Here is a 15,880-nt window from a genome sequence, read left to right as displayed (position 1 = left end):
TAGTCAAGTCACTGGAATTTGCATAACAATATCTGAGAGCAAAATTCATACTCGCATTTACTAGGAGGTGATAGATTGCTTAGTTATGGTTTTATCTTTCTTTGATTTAAATTCATTAACCATGCTTGTAATGATCTATTGAGTGTTTTGTGTTTGTAGGTACAGGTACACTTCACAGACCACTACACCAACAGGTTGATACTGCACCAAGTGGAGACACCGGTGCAACAAATAAAAGGGACAAGGGAGAGAAGAAGGATGATGTGACAGCAGAAGCTAAGGTTATTGAGGTTGACAGAGGCAAAAATATAGCTGCTTCGGCAATTGTCACTCCTCCGGTTATAGTGACCCCACCTCAGATTCTGATTAATCTTGATGGTTCTGTTGATCTCGGGAAGATGTCTCCTACTGAGAAGCTTATGCTTGTAGCTGTTGTGCAAGCCCAGGCCAACCAAGATCTGGTGAAATTAGAGACTGAAGATAAAAATCTAATGTTGATGTCTATAGATATTTTGCAGAAGGTGGCCCCTAGTGTATAGTTAGATTCAAATAACAGCCCCTCCGGTAAATTATTACAGTTAATTATCAGTGTAAATACCAGTTTTGGTTCTTTGGAGAAGATGGCTACACAAAAAGTTTTGGATAAGTTTAAGAAGGTTAGAAATTAAACATTCCTGAATATGATTGAAGATGACAGGGTGACACTGAATAAGAGATTGCATATTATTTCTGACATATTGTCAGAAGCCGGTAAATTGTATAAATGTTGTCTCATTTTGCCTAAGTTCACTGTTGATATTGATAAGAAGATAGGTGTTTTCCAGGGAAAGTTTGCTGGCATCTCTCAGTCCTTTGATCCCAATGCAACTCTGACTAGAAGTATTGAAGGATAGATTATAGCCTTAAATGATCAGATCTCAACCTTTCAAGCAGATAAGGAGAAGATTTTGAGGAAAGTAGGTGAACTCTGGAACCTAATTACCACCTGTTTAGACACTATGCTAAGTAATAAGGTGGATTGTATGATGGAGATGGCCCGACCTGTATCATTAGATTTAAGAGAGGTAGAAATTCATGCTACTATATTTAATGCATTTATCACAGTTTTGGGCAACTTGAAGAGTGGGTGGGATACTCACCTAGGATTTTTGAAGACTGTTTATGCTGACCTCTTCAAGTATTTGTAAAGTGTTTGTCATTTGTATATAAATTTTGGACAACACCCCATCTTTAGCATTGTTGTCAAAGGGGGAGAGGAACAATGAAAAATGTATAGCATTGGAGAGTGGAATTCTTTGTCTAAGGGGGAGCCTTAGAGATTCTTATGATTCTTTTTATTCTTTTGAAACTGTGTTTAATGCTCAACACTTAGTCATTTTTCATGAGTGTTGCCATCAATGCCAAAGGGGGAGATTGTTGGCAATTGACACTCATCCGGTGATTTTTGGTGGTTTTCGGTGACTGAGTTTTGGTTTAGGGTTGTCATTGATGGCAACTCTTCATGGAGATTCATTCCGGTGGTCGTGATTCTTCCTATCTAGAAGTAGGTGTTAACCGGTAGCGTGCTAACCAGTATTCCAAGAAGAACAAAGCATTTTTGGGTTAGGATGCTTTCTGGTGATTGCGGTGCATTGAATCGTGTTGCTATTGATTGGGCCAACTTAGATACATTATTTTGGTAATCCACACTTATCTTTTTGGATCCAGTCAAGCTAACCTATAAATACATGTTACATCTTCAGGCTGACATGATATATGATCTATTTTGTGGGTATTGGTATATAAGTTTGGTATGGGTGATATTTTTGGTGGATGATGTGATTGTATGCGAGTGAGAGGAGATCAAGAATCCATTTTGGCATAGTTTCACATGTGCATTCTTGATTTGGTAGCTGACTGAGATAATGTATAGGGCAGAACAGAGCAAAACAAAGAAGGTGATCTAGTTAGTGTTTTTGCACTTAACTGAAACTCATACAAGCATAGTAGATGCTATTTTAGAGTTCATAAATTGTAATTCATCACTGTAACAACTTTGTAAGTCAGTGAAACTTCCCCGAGGGTTGTAGCCATCCAGGTTATTGTAATTGAGCTATGAACTCTAGGAAGTGTGCCTGAATGCATGTGCATTCCCATTTTTGTAATATTGTTTTGCTACTAGCCATAGTGGAATAATATTGTGGGTTCAAATCCCACTGTAATTTTTTCCATTTTGGGTTTCCACGTAAAAAATTCGGTGTTATGATCTTGTGGTTTTTTGCTTCATGTTTTTACATTTCAGTTTTAAGTGTCTACTTCTTGTGCTTAAAAGTTAAGTCTGAAAATTTGTCAACCGGTAGATCACTAATTCACCCCCCTCTCAGTGATCCTTGAATCCAACAGACCAGAGTGACTGACACTTTGGTCCCAAGAATTTAGGATGAACTTTTGGGAATATATCCGAACATTCACATATTGCTCAGATCTAGGTTTGTAGCTCCATTTGATGATTGTAGCTTATTATTTATGCATAATTGATTCAATTTCAACACATTTACCCTAATTTTAGCATTTTCACAATTTAAATTAATAAGAGGGAATCAAATTCTAACCAGTGGATCTAATTAGAATTATCCGCTCTATCTTTGTTGGATCGGGGCTAGATCTATTGGATTCAGTCCTCTTTAATGTAATTGGTTCCTAAGAAAAATTAGTGCTATTACTTCACCTTGCAGTGGAAACCCTAATTTTCACCACATTACAATTGGGTATGACACCATTCAAAGCATTATATGGTAGGACTTGTTAGATTATTAAGTTGGGATAACCTTGAAGACAAAATGATAATTGAACCTGATATATTGAAAGAAATGGAAAACCAAATAAGGGTAACAAGGCAAAGGCTAAAGGAGGCATTTGACAAACAAAATAGTTATGTAGATAAAAAGAGAACACAAAGGGAAATTGAAGTTGGAGAGAAAGTCTTCCTAAGAGTAAGACCCTACAAAAGTTCAATTAGGTTAGGGAAGAAAATAAATCTAGCCCCTCGATATGTTGGGCCTTTTGAAATATTGGAAAAGATAAATCTAGTTGCTTATCGACTAGCCCTACCCCCAAAAATAAGCCGCATCCATGATGTATTCCATATATCCCTGCTTAAGAAATATTTACATGATGATAAACATGTTTTGGATTGGAATGCACTACACATTTGAGAACCAAAGAGAATAATAGTAGAACCATATAGATTTTTTGAGAGGTGTCAACATTAACTGTGCAACAGGGTGGTGGATTAGAGTAAGGTGTAGTGGGATCAATATGATGAAGAGAATGTTACACGGGAAGATGCAAAGGAACTACAACAGTTGTTTCCCTTCTTGTTTTGAGATCTCTATCAAGAACACGATAACTATATTTTAAGACTATTGAATAAAGTGCATCGAGACGATGCACAAACTATCGACAAGCAATAGACCAGGCAGGGCTTGAATTGAAGATTCATTAAAAAAGTGGGTTTGAAACTACTGTTGCACTGTGAGGTCAACCCCATCACAAATAATTTGTTTGATAGGTAGGGTTAATCAACAAATTTAGAACTAAATGTGATATTTGGTGAATGAAACTTGAAGCATTAATTAGAAAATATAAATCTTAATAAGTTTGTTGATTTAGGATTGTAACACAAGATAAAAATCATTTATTACCTTCCTATCGAATTTATCTTGGACTTACCACTTTTCATAAAAATTTATTGAAGTATGAAAGTTATCTCAAATAACACCCACCATAAACTAGAATCAAAGTAAAAATCACTCAATAGATTTAAGTATCCTACTAAGTTTGAAGTTATAATATTTCTACATATAAAAAAGTACACAAGTTTCCCTAAAATATGAGGATCTTAATAAAAGATTCAATTGTAGGGAATGATCTTTGTCATAAAAGAACTATAGGGGTGATTAGTGGGGTCTACAAGGTAAATATTCTACTCACAACAACAAGGAATTTAAAAGGGGCATTAATTTTGGAGCTTTAGGAACATAAGACTTTTAAGATGTAGTCATATGGAGGGGGCTTCAAGATCTATTTTATAGAATGAGAGGTCTTGTGAGATGAAAAAATATTTACTATATGATATGTTAGAATCTCATCGTTGAAAATAGTAGTCCCTCTCAATTTCTAGCAAGTTCCTTTAGGGTGGGGCTAAAATTATCCTCTAACTTAGGATATTTTTTGCCACATATTATGCACCTACAATTTTAGCATTTACTATTCCTAATAAATAATTCAATAATTTTTTTAACATTAATTGTTGTAATTGTTTTTTGGGATGACAAACTTCCAAAAATTTCTAAGCTTGCTCATTGAGCTATAAATTTATCCATAATCACTTGGTTGTGAAAATACTCCTAATTTTTTTAAATAAATCATATTGAAATATTTTAGGAAGCTGCTTCTATTAGATCATAAACTTACTAGTAAATAAAATATTTTAAAATAATTGAACTCAAAGAAATCATTCAAAAAATAAAACCAATCCCACTAAGTTTAATTAGATGAATATACTATAGAAAACAAATCGAATAACACTTATAGGTCTTCAAAATTTGGTAGATAAAAATATGAAGAAATCGCTAAATTAAATCTTGAGAATGTAGACTTCATAAAATAATAAATTCTAGCATTAGAAGATTTTAACCATAAAGATAAAAAAAATAGCAAAACTGTCATCAAGGCAAGAATTGATAACTAAATTGAAACCAAGATTAGACACATAAGATAAATTAAAGATAAATTTAGGTCTGATAATCTATATAATCACCATCCTCAAAGATTTAAGTATATTGGGATAAAATAGGCCACCTTTTATACTAAAATGTACCATTTATATACTAATAATTGCATACTTGATAACCAAATTAAAATAGATTGCAAACTAATAAGAAAAAAATATAAGATACAAAATTTTCATTATTACAAATATTTATTTATATCTATCTAAAATCTTATTATAAAATTTTAATTAGTTTTCATCCCTCGTAGAAGAGTGTTTTATGTTCTATTTTTTTATACCATAAAAAAGGTATTTTGCAGTTAACTAATGATATGGAAGTTTTCAGCTAATCATGCTAAAAAAAAATTAATTAGAAGGTGAACACATTAATAGAGACCTGGGCTTCCTAATAAGATGATACCCATAATTTTACTCCATATATATTAAAATTAGAAGTAATAAAAAATGTGATTGACTAGGATCATATTCATAATTTTAAAATATGTGATATAAAACTATAATATCATAATTTTAAAATATATGAGATATAACTATAATAATTGATTGAATAAAGACAGTGGCCATAAACTATATTTGTATCTCTTGTAAAATCTCATTAGAAATATTTAGTTAGTCTTCATTCCTTGTAGATGGGTGTTTTATGCTCTAAACTTTTATACCAAACTAAACATCCAAAAAAGAGAAAAACTTTGTGGTTAACTGATGATATGAAAGTTTCTAGCTAATCATATTTAAAAATATATAACATGAGAATTTCAACACATTAATAGAGACTTGGGCCACCTAATAAGATGGTATCCATAATGTAATTCATATATATTACGCTAGAAGTACTAAAAAATGTGATTGACTAAGAGGATATTTATAATTTAAAACAGTTGAGATAAAACTATAATAATTAATTGAATAAGGACAATGCTTACAAACTATATTCATTTATGTCTATGCAAAATTTTATTGTAAATTTGAATAATTAATCTTCATCCCTTGTAGATGGGCTTTTTATGCTCTACACTTCTATATTAAAATAAAACATTAAACAAAAATTTAATAGCTTTATGGTTAACTAATGGTATAGAAGTTTTCAACTAATCATACTTAAAAATATCTAATGAGAAGGTCAACACAAACTAATAGAGACTTGGGTTGCCTAACAAGACGAGAACCATAATTTTAATTTATACAATCACAATTGGAAGTAGTAAAAAAAGTGATTAATTAAGACGATATTCATAACTTTAAATATGCGAGATAAAACTATAATAATTGATTAAATAGAGACAATGTCCATAAAATATATTTATTTATATCTACCTAAAATCTTATTATAAAATTTTAATTAGTCTTCATTCCTTGTAAAAGGATATCTTATGCCCTACACTTCTATACCTAAATAAAACATTAAAAAAAAGTTAAACAATTTTGTGGTTAATTAGTAATGTGAAAGTTTTTAGCTAATCATACTTAAAAATATCTAATGAAAAGGTCAACACATTAATAGAGACTTTGATTGCCTAACAAGATGATATCTATAATGTTAATCCATATAATTACAATTAGAAGTACTAAAAAATGTGATGATTGACTAAGATGATATTCATAATTTTAAAATATGTGAGATAAAACTATAATAATTGATTGAATAAAAACAATGTCCATAAACTATATTTATATCTATCTAAAATATTATTATAATTTTCATTAATCTTCATTTCTTGTAGGAGGGTGTATTATGGTCTACACTTCTATACCATAATAAAACATTAAAAAAGGTTAATAATGTATATTTTGATGAAGCTTATTTTGTAAAGTTGGGTGACTAGACCTTTTATAGCGTAGGTTTGGATTTTTGCATTTGTATTCGAGCTAGGATTCAAAGTTTTCTTCCTAGTTCTTTCTCTCATGAGCTTTCAAACTAGGTTTTATAAATATTAATATATTAAGTGCTCGCCACTTTTTGTTTTAAAAAAAATAAAATGTTGTTTTTAGCTAAAGATAAGGAAGTTTTCATCAAATAATATTTAAAAATCTCTAATGAGAAGGTGAACATATTAATACAAACTTGGGCTGCCTAACAAGACGACATCCATATTTTAATCCATACATATTACAATAAGAAGTACTAAAAAATGTGATTGACTAAGACAATATTCATAATTTTATAATATGTAAGATAAAACTAAAATAATTGATTGAACAAAGACAATGTCCATAAACTATATTTATTTATATCTACCTAAAATCTCATTAGCAAATTTTAATTAGTCTTCATTCCTTGTAGAAGGATGTTTTATGTTATACACCTTTATACCAAAATAATAATATGAGGGTTTTTAGTTAATCATACTTAAAAAATATCTAATGAGAAGGTCAACACATTAATTGAGACTTTTTGGTTAACTAATAATATAAAAGTTTTTAGCTAATCATACTTAAAAATATCTAATGAGAAGGTCAATACATTAATTGAGATTGATCTGATTAAATAATAATATGTAAGTTTTTATCTAACGATACTAAAAATATTCAATGAGAAGGTCAACATATTAATAGAGACTTGGGCCGCCTAATAAGACAATTTCCATAATTTTAATCCATATAATTACAATTAGAAATACTTAAAAAAGGTGATTGACTAAGACAATAATCATAATTGTAAAAAAAATTCATAATTTTAAAATATGTGAGATAAACCTAAAGAATGGTTGAATCTTCCCTAATTTTAATGTATGTACGACAAATTAAGAGGACTAAAATACATGATCGAATAAGATAATTCAGACGGCAATTACATCAGTTTGGCCCATATAAGACGGCAGATGAATCAGATTTTCCCATCTCGTTTGATTCATTCTTCTCTTGCATCACGCCTTACGTATTCAATCATCTACATCTGTTAAAAAATTCTTTCCTCGTGCTTCTTTCCACGCAAATTCTGGTCTTCCAAAGAATTGTATTGAACAAGAATAGATGGCCCAACAACCAGTAGTTTTTGCCCATAAATGTTGAAATCAAAATACTATATTCACTGCGAATCTTGTTTTAGTTCCATCGATGGCTAAAATTCTCTGAAAAATAAATAAATTGTGAAGTTTGAATTTGAGGAAACTTAATGGTTAGGAGGTCTGGTTTGATTGGTAAAACTTTTTTTGGTAAGCATTATGTTACAAGGTCTAGTCTAGGTTCAGTTTTTCTCAATTTACATGATAGGATCTTCAATTCACATGATAGCATCTTTGAGGTTCAGTCTTTTCAAACCCACGTCTTCAACTCACATGATAGCGTTTTCGAAGTTCAGTAACTCCAAACCCACGTCGTCAACCCACATGATAACATCTTCGAGGTCCAATCTCTCCAAACCCCTCCAAACCCATGGTCTTCAACCCACATGATAACATCTTCTAAGTCCAGTCTCTCCAAACCCACATGATAGTGTCTTTGAAATTCAGTCTCTCCAAACCCACATGATAGCTGAAGAAATTGTCCTGAAAAACTTAACCCAGTTCAAAGATTTCTTGTAATAGTTAATCTGTCTATGTCACCCACTGTACCTAATCATGGAGACCCAGAATAGCTCTAACTGTAGCCAATGAGAACTTTCTTAAACTATATTTATTTCTTTCACATGGCGACAAGTCGCCCTAGTTACCAAACCCCAACAAATATATTCCCAAGCTGCAAGAAATGGGTTTTATATATATTTTGAGTGTGTATATGCCTTCTGTATTGTATTGTATGATCATGTTGCTCTGGTCAAGAAAATAAGATATATATGTTTTGTGTGTATATGCCTTCTGTATTGTGTTGTATGATCATGTTGCTCTGGTCAAGCAAATAAGAAGTCATGGACCAGGCAATAGTGCGGTGTGATGAATTGTCTTTGCAGATAGGTCTGGGGAGTAAGAGGCAGAAAAGAGCACACAAGAATCGGTTACAGATAAGGGCACCCCCTCCTCTTGAGGTGAATAGAGCAATTTTTTCAGACAGAAGTCCTGTAATTCCTTTGCTGTCTCCTCTCTTTGTGAATCCCTTGCAATCAGAGTTTAAAGCAGGAGAAGATAGTAAGGAGTCAGTTGGAGGTGAGAGGAAAGGGAAGGAAGGAAAAGATAACAATGTACATAATGGGTGTGGATGACAGCTTCCTGCTGCTCCTTTATTGAATTTCTCTTCTGGCTGCTATACCAGATGTGATTGGAAACATGTATATTTCATTGGAGGTTTCTGAATTTTCTACTTATGTAGCCTAGCAGATTGTTTGATCTGTTTAGATTTTGAGTAAAAGGAGTGATGAACAATCTGTTAGACTGTTTTGAAAGCCATACTAAAAAGAAAGAAATGAAATGAAATGTTGGGTTTTCTTCCCTGTTCATGGCACTGATATTGTTAGTTTATTGTGATTTTGTTTTGGGGCATGCCCTTTTGCTTTCATGGTTAAGTATTGTATTATGGATAATCTTTTCATACTGATGTTGAGCTGCTGAGATTTTGAGGCTACGTTTCAAATTCCCGAGTTTGCATCAATGGTAGAAGTAGAATACCAAATCAATAAGAAATCATTCCTTTTAAAACGGAATGATTAGCTTGAACTGTGTGCTTCTAAACATTTAAGTTTCATTGGATAAACAAGTGTTTAATAGAGGGGTTTTTGTTTCTGAAATATTGTAATAATAGAATTTGTTTCTTAATAATAAAATTAAGGTAAATGAGATTAAGGGTTATTCTTAAGCATTATTCACTTTACTAGTTAGAAGATAATGTTTTTACTGGTTGGGAGTCTATTGATGATTCGGCCCTCAAAGATGTGTGAGGAAAATCAGATAATAATGATCCTCCTCCTCTTCCAAGTGTTGCTTTAATAGCTTAAGTTTTTGTTTGGCTAAGCACATTGTTATTTTGATATTCTCAAAGTTAGGCCCTTATGCATGGACTCAAGGGTGTGCCTTTTGACCACCCTCCCTTTTTTGTGAATATTGTACTATTTTCTTTTTATGAATGCAAATTTAAATAGAAACTATTTATAAAAAAAAGAGGCTAGATGTAAATTATGGCCAATAAAAGTAAGATATATTTACCATGTTTTGTTGTGGATGAAATGTAAAATTGCTACTAATTATTTGACCATTGAACCAAATAATGTTTAGAGAAAGTGGAATTGGAGTAGTATGCATTCCGTTGTCTCTTATTTTATCTTTTGCATTTATTTTCTTATTTTAGTTTCTATTTTTTTATTATACAATATTTGACATATTTCTTTCCTTTATAAGATTGTGTACATGGAAGATTTAGAAATAATATAAAATAGATATGAAATTGTTGATTCATAAGTGTAAAATTTGATACATGATATGAATTTGCATTTGTTAAAAATAATATTTGTTTTGTGTTGGAAATGAAAAATAAAAAATAAATGTTATTGTGATTACTTCAATGCATGTCAATTTTTGAAGATTTAATATATATATATATATATATATATATATATATATATATGATGCCTAACCAAGCATGATCAATATAAGTAATGCTAGTAAGACACCATTATTATCGAGTAGGAAATATATGATATTATTATTGAATAATGTTAAACAATACTTACTAGATACAATAAAAATGTATAACTCTTGTACTTATTGATTTTCTTGGTACTTGAGAAACTCTAATAGATAGGGAACCTACACATGAATAGTTTCTTTCAAATAAATATATGGGAAACCCTAGAGAATGATAACTTCATCTTCTATCTCACACCTAACACTAATTTAATTAAAAACATGGTACTATTACAAATAATACAAGATGGAAAACTACTTTAGCATTTAACCTACCCTAAAAGGATAGAAGGAGGATAAGGGTTAGGAAGGAGACAATGTTAGAGAAACAAATAAAAATGGTTTGAAAATGAGTGCTAAAATAGCTTACTAAATTTCTTTATAACACACAACCGATTCTCCATTTCTTTATAACACACAACCGATTCTCCATTGCGAATAAATGTATGCCTATGATAGGTTTGCCTCAAGTTATGTTATGTAAACCTATCTATAATAGATCATAATTGATTGATGTCTACAAATAACACGTATTTAATGTAAATATAGTTAATCTACTTCAACTCAAGGGGTATAATTAGATAAGATTTTAAACATTCATAATATTCAATTGGGTTCAATCTTAGAGATAAGTAGTAGCAAATAAAAATGCTATGACACATTCATAATCATACAACTTAATACCATATTCAATTGAATCTTTAGTATAGAAAGAAAAAATATATTTATAAAAGAGTATAATCCTTATTTATACAACCATAGGAAACCTTGTGTAATTTTAACCAAAGGTTCCTAAAAATATTTTACAAGAAGAGTAGAGAAAGAGATAAAGAGGGATATATGTTAAATGAGATACAACATCTATTAGATAGTCTCTAGCAAATACTATTTTTGCATATATTACGTGATATGCACAACCAATTAGGAACTCCATTTACATACAAACTGAACTATGATGGATTCCTTCATGTGAATGTATCACTTATCATATCTAGAAGTAGAGGACACATTTAATGGAATGAGGAATGGATCATAGCTAGCCTTAGTGAATATTGGGTGATGGATTATAATCAATAATCATTATAGGTAAAGTGCATGCTAGACATGAGATAGTATGCACCATGCCAGATCAATATCAATTGACCAAAAGGTCAAATACACTTGTTCGGTGTTAAGAATAGATTTAGGGAAAACTTTAAGAACCCCCCCTCAAAAAAAGTATAAAATCTTGACAATTTTTTCATTATTCATAGCACTAATACATTTGGGGTCAAATTCCAATGGAGGTTTCCGACGGACAAGGAGCATTGTGTGAAAATTTGATTTTTTTAAAAAAAATATGCCCGTGTTCGTCAGAATTTTGACGACATCGGGCATTTTATAAAAAAAAAAAACACAACGCATTTTCATTTTGATCGGAACAATTCGAAGCAAGCGGCGACTGTCTTGCCTCCTTGCCCCCCCGCCGGAGCGATCTCTGCAAAAGCAAGGTAAGGGCAACTAATTTTTTTCCGCAATCATCTTGAGACTGGTTTTTTTGTGCTAATTAATCCATTTTGTGAATTAATCACATGCTGTGTGTATGCTACACCATTTTGCGATTTTTTGTTAGTGGAGCATTTGCAACTAATTTCTGACAAAAAACCCCCTTCGATTATGCTTTGATGGATGTCCATACCTTGTTCCAAAGCTTCTATTTTGGCACACGCAGGGAGGATGCTGGAAAACATTGCAGAGAAATGTTTTTAACAAAATACAATAGTTATGGATCATGAAACCCTTGACCCAATAGACACTACACATGCAAAGCTCGAAATGAGTTAATAAAATGTTTTTGAACCAAATGCTTAACAATATTTAGACACGACAGTAACAAGGATTTTTACAAAAATAACCCTTAATCATACAATAAATATACTTACCAGTTTGTATATTTATAAGACATGGGCTACTAGTTACATAGTTGAAAATATAACAATCAATGGGAAACAGGGTAACAAACTTTTACTTTTTAAACCTTGAAACAAAATGAGAATAATGAAAAGATACACATAAATATCCATTGTAACTGAAACCAATGCCTTTCATTCACTATTCAATGAGTCATCGACTTCCTTACCAAACTATCATGGAATGTCCAAATTTCTTCCTCATCCAAGAAGCAAGAACCCTAACTATCGTGTGTCATAGCCAGAGCTCGAGATATTGTAAATGAATTTCGATGGGATGATAAAAAAAAGTTAAGTATAATATATTCCCATTTTCTAGTGACATAAAGTGAACCATTCTTTTAATGCCTTTAGAAATTGTTTCAAGCCCAAAGTCTTTTAGACACTATATTCAATGCCGTTAGAAAACTACTAGGCAACAATTCTCTTAGCCAATGATCAAAACCATATAACATATGCTCACATATTCAAATAGTATCACCAAATTTGATATTCTATGCAATATAAACATAGACTAGAGTAAACATATGAATGATGAGTCTTACTAATAAGACCCTTTTCCAAGTACATATTAAATTTTATCTTTGTCAGCCTATATCATATGGCAATGTATCCTTTTTCAAACCATGTAATTGTATTTGCATATGATCACTATATTTTTCTATAGCAACCAAAGTCAATGAAGATACATGCTAAGAGATGATTGTTCACTGATTTCATTGTAATGTGAATCCTACAATGTTCTTTTTTCATTGTTCTACTGTGCTTCTCAAGCTGCACCAAAATAGTTTTATTTAATGGCTTTGTTTTGATAGTGATTTCTCCATGGCTTCCACTGTCTTTTTCTTGGCACATTCAATGCATTGTCATCTATCACTACTATTTATTGTCCTTTTTACCTTTATTGAGGTTGTTCTCATACATGTCATTCACTTTGTCTATGAGTATATCTCAACCAATTCACTGTTGTAAGTAGAAATAAAAGAATAGTCTCATCTCTTTTACTATTTTAGACCTTCATAGTAATCTTTACAATATATCATTTCCTTCCAATTATATGGAATAATGATTTTCTTTTTATGGAATGTGATGTAGGCTTGAGTGTGTCTTCTTGAACAAAAAGAGGACTTAGAGAAAGTAGATTCACATAAGGATAGGTGGATTTTCCTAAAGATGAAGGGATAAGACTTAACAAAAAGAGGACTTAGGATGATGACAAGGAGGATTCATTTAAGGATATGGCATATTCACCTAAGGGATAGTGTATTCTCCCAAGAATATGGAAAAATTATTGATTTGTGGAATGACATACTAGATCAAGGAATGATACAAGGGTAGATTCACCTAAATATAGGGTAAATTCAGCTAAAAGGGTACCCATGAGATTGTGGTACTGAGTACCTATCTATGGATGGTGTATTTGGATACAAGTATGATGAAACCATGCTTGCGTATGATGAAACAAAGTCTAGATCTCTATTATAGGTCCAACATAATCTCTATTATTTGAGACACCATTTTATTAGCATATCCAATTAGGGTAATTTATGGGTTTAATTATGGATCATGTTGTCTATTTTCATGCACTATTGAACTTATTTGGATGTATTGTGATTATTTTAATTTTGAAGTTATAAATAAATTATGTTTGTACCTTAGAAAGGGTAACTCCAATTGATGTTTGGGCAGTTTATTTGAAAACTTATGGTGATTATTACCCTATGTTATGTAATAAAGTTATTTTTACACTAAGTAATTAACTAGAAAAATGAATTTGTATTGTTGTACAAGTATGATACAATACAAGTATGATGAAACCATGCTTGTGTGTTTACATGTTTGTGCATCCTATTGAGAACCAACCTCACTGTTGAGGAACTCAATAAATGTGGTGTTAAGTAGAAGATTGGAAAACTCAAGAAGCTATGGTGAGATATTGTGGCATTAGTAGGGATTATCTCTATTGACCACACCTTTCAAAGATAGTATCCCCTAGTTCTCCTCATATAATGGACCATTGGATGGCTCATAGTGGTATCCTATCCTACATTTATCTTGATGGCATTGCCGATAGTTGGTATGTGGTTCTTGGTACGGGTTTCCTCTTACCCTATTATCTTATTTATATCTTTGTTCCAACATGTGGAGATTGATTTTTGTCATGCTATGATGATTTTCATGTTTGCATGTGTTTTGACATTATGCAAATAGATATGATGTCACACCATACTTATGTTTTGATATAGTGTAGGTGATGGTTACATGTTGTTGATGGTAGCGATTTGGATTCAAAGACACAATTCCACACACACACACAAATATTTGAAGATGCATTTTATATTATTCCTTCTTAGTGGCGATTAGTATTGGAAGATTTGCAGACATGTAGAAAGGAACTCATGTTAGATACAATAGGTTGTGTTTGATAACATATGAATGTGCCTCATGATGTATACATATAGTTTTGGTGTGTGACATGCATGCACATTTTTCCATAAGACACATTGCTATGTGGCATGTGCCCTATGCAAGTCTTCTTTGTGAGGCACATTGCTATGTGCAATGTGGCCCTAGGCGTGTCTTCTCTATGAGGTGTATTGCCATGATATGTTAGGATTTGTAGTGTGTAGGCCACAAATGCATGCATGCGGGACTATTATTATAGTCATGTTTTTTGGGCATGTAGCCTAGGCATGTCTTCTCCATTAGGTACATGGCCATGCCGTGTGGGAGTTTTTGTGTTCATGCCACAAATGCACACATGAGGGACTATTATTGGAGTCATGATGAATCTTCACTCTATTTAGCCACAATTTATAGTCATATAGTTATGTAATGTGCACTTTTAAGGATTGTGAAGTTTCCTTCAATTATTGATGATCTCTCATCTTTGTTGCATGGGACAACAATTTTATTTTATCTTGTTTGAATTAGTTTAATCACTATTGTGAGTTTTCTCTATTGTGTAGTTATTGTGGCTATGTTTGATTTGCTATTGGAATTGAACACATTTATTTGACTTATTATTGTTACTATTTTTTCTTTCTTTCAATATTTATGATCTTTGGTAGTTTAGTGAAACTCTTGCTATTTTTAAATGTTGCCTTCTTTGTTGTGATGTGATTCCTCACCAAGATCGACATAGATAACCTTGGATGAGTGTATATAAGGAATCAAACATTGGGAAAATTTGAGGATAGGGGTAAGTGTTTGTTGTATGGGTAGCTACGATCCACTTGTACATTCTTAGTGATTATTGACGGCTATTTCTTGGAGCTGGCTAATCCCATTAAACAAACAAGGGGGAAGTCATACATAATCGTATGGATCCTCCCTAGTTGTGTGTGGATTCAAGACCATCATTTCATATGGTTCTTGGTTACTTTGTGAGACCACGGCATCCTCTTAGACCAATATGTGAGCCTTGTATTGTTATCCCTGCAATGTGGATGAATAAGTGTATGTTAAAATAAATGCTTTGCTTAGAATACTCAAAAATGTCTCTCAGAAAGTCTGCAACAGGCAAACTTTTAGTAAGAATTTGCAGACACAATGCTCAGAAATTCACACAATCAGCTACATTAAATACGTTCTCTATTAAGTTCAAT

The sequence above is a fragment of the Cryptomeria japonica genome, chromosome 8, assembly GCF_030272615.1.
Source record: "Cryptomeria japonica chromosome 8, Sugi_1.0, whole genome shotgun sequence".
Classification (NCBI taxonomy): Eukaryota; Viridiplantae; Streptophyta; class Pinopsida; order Cupressales; family Cupressaceae; genus Cryptomeria; species Cryptomeria japonica.
Note: the sequence above shows the minus strand (reverse complement) of the source record.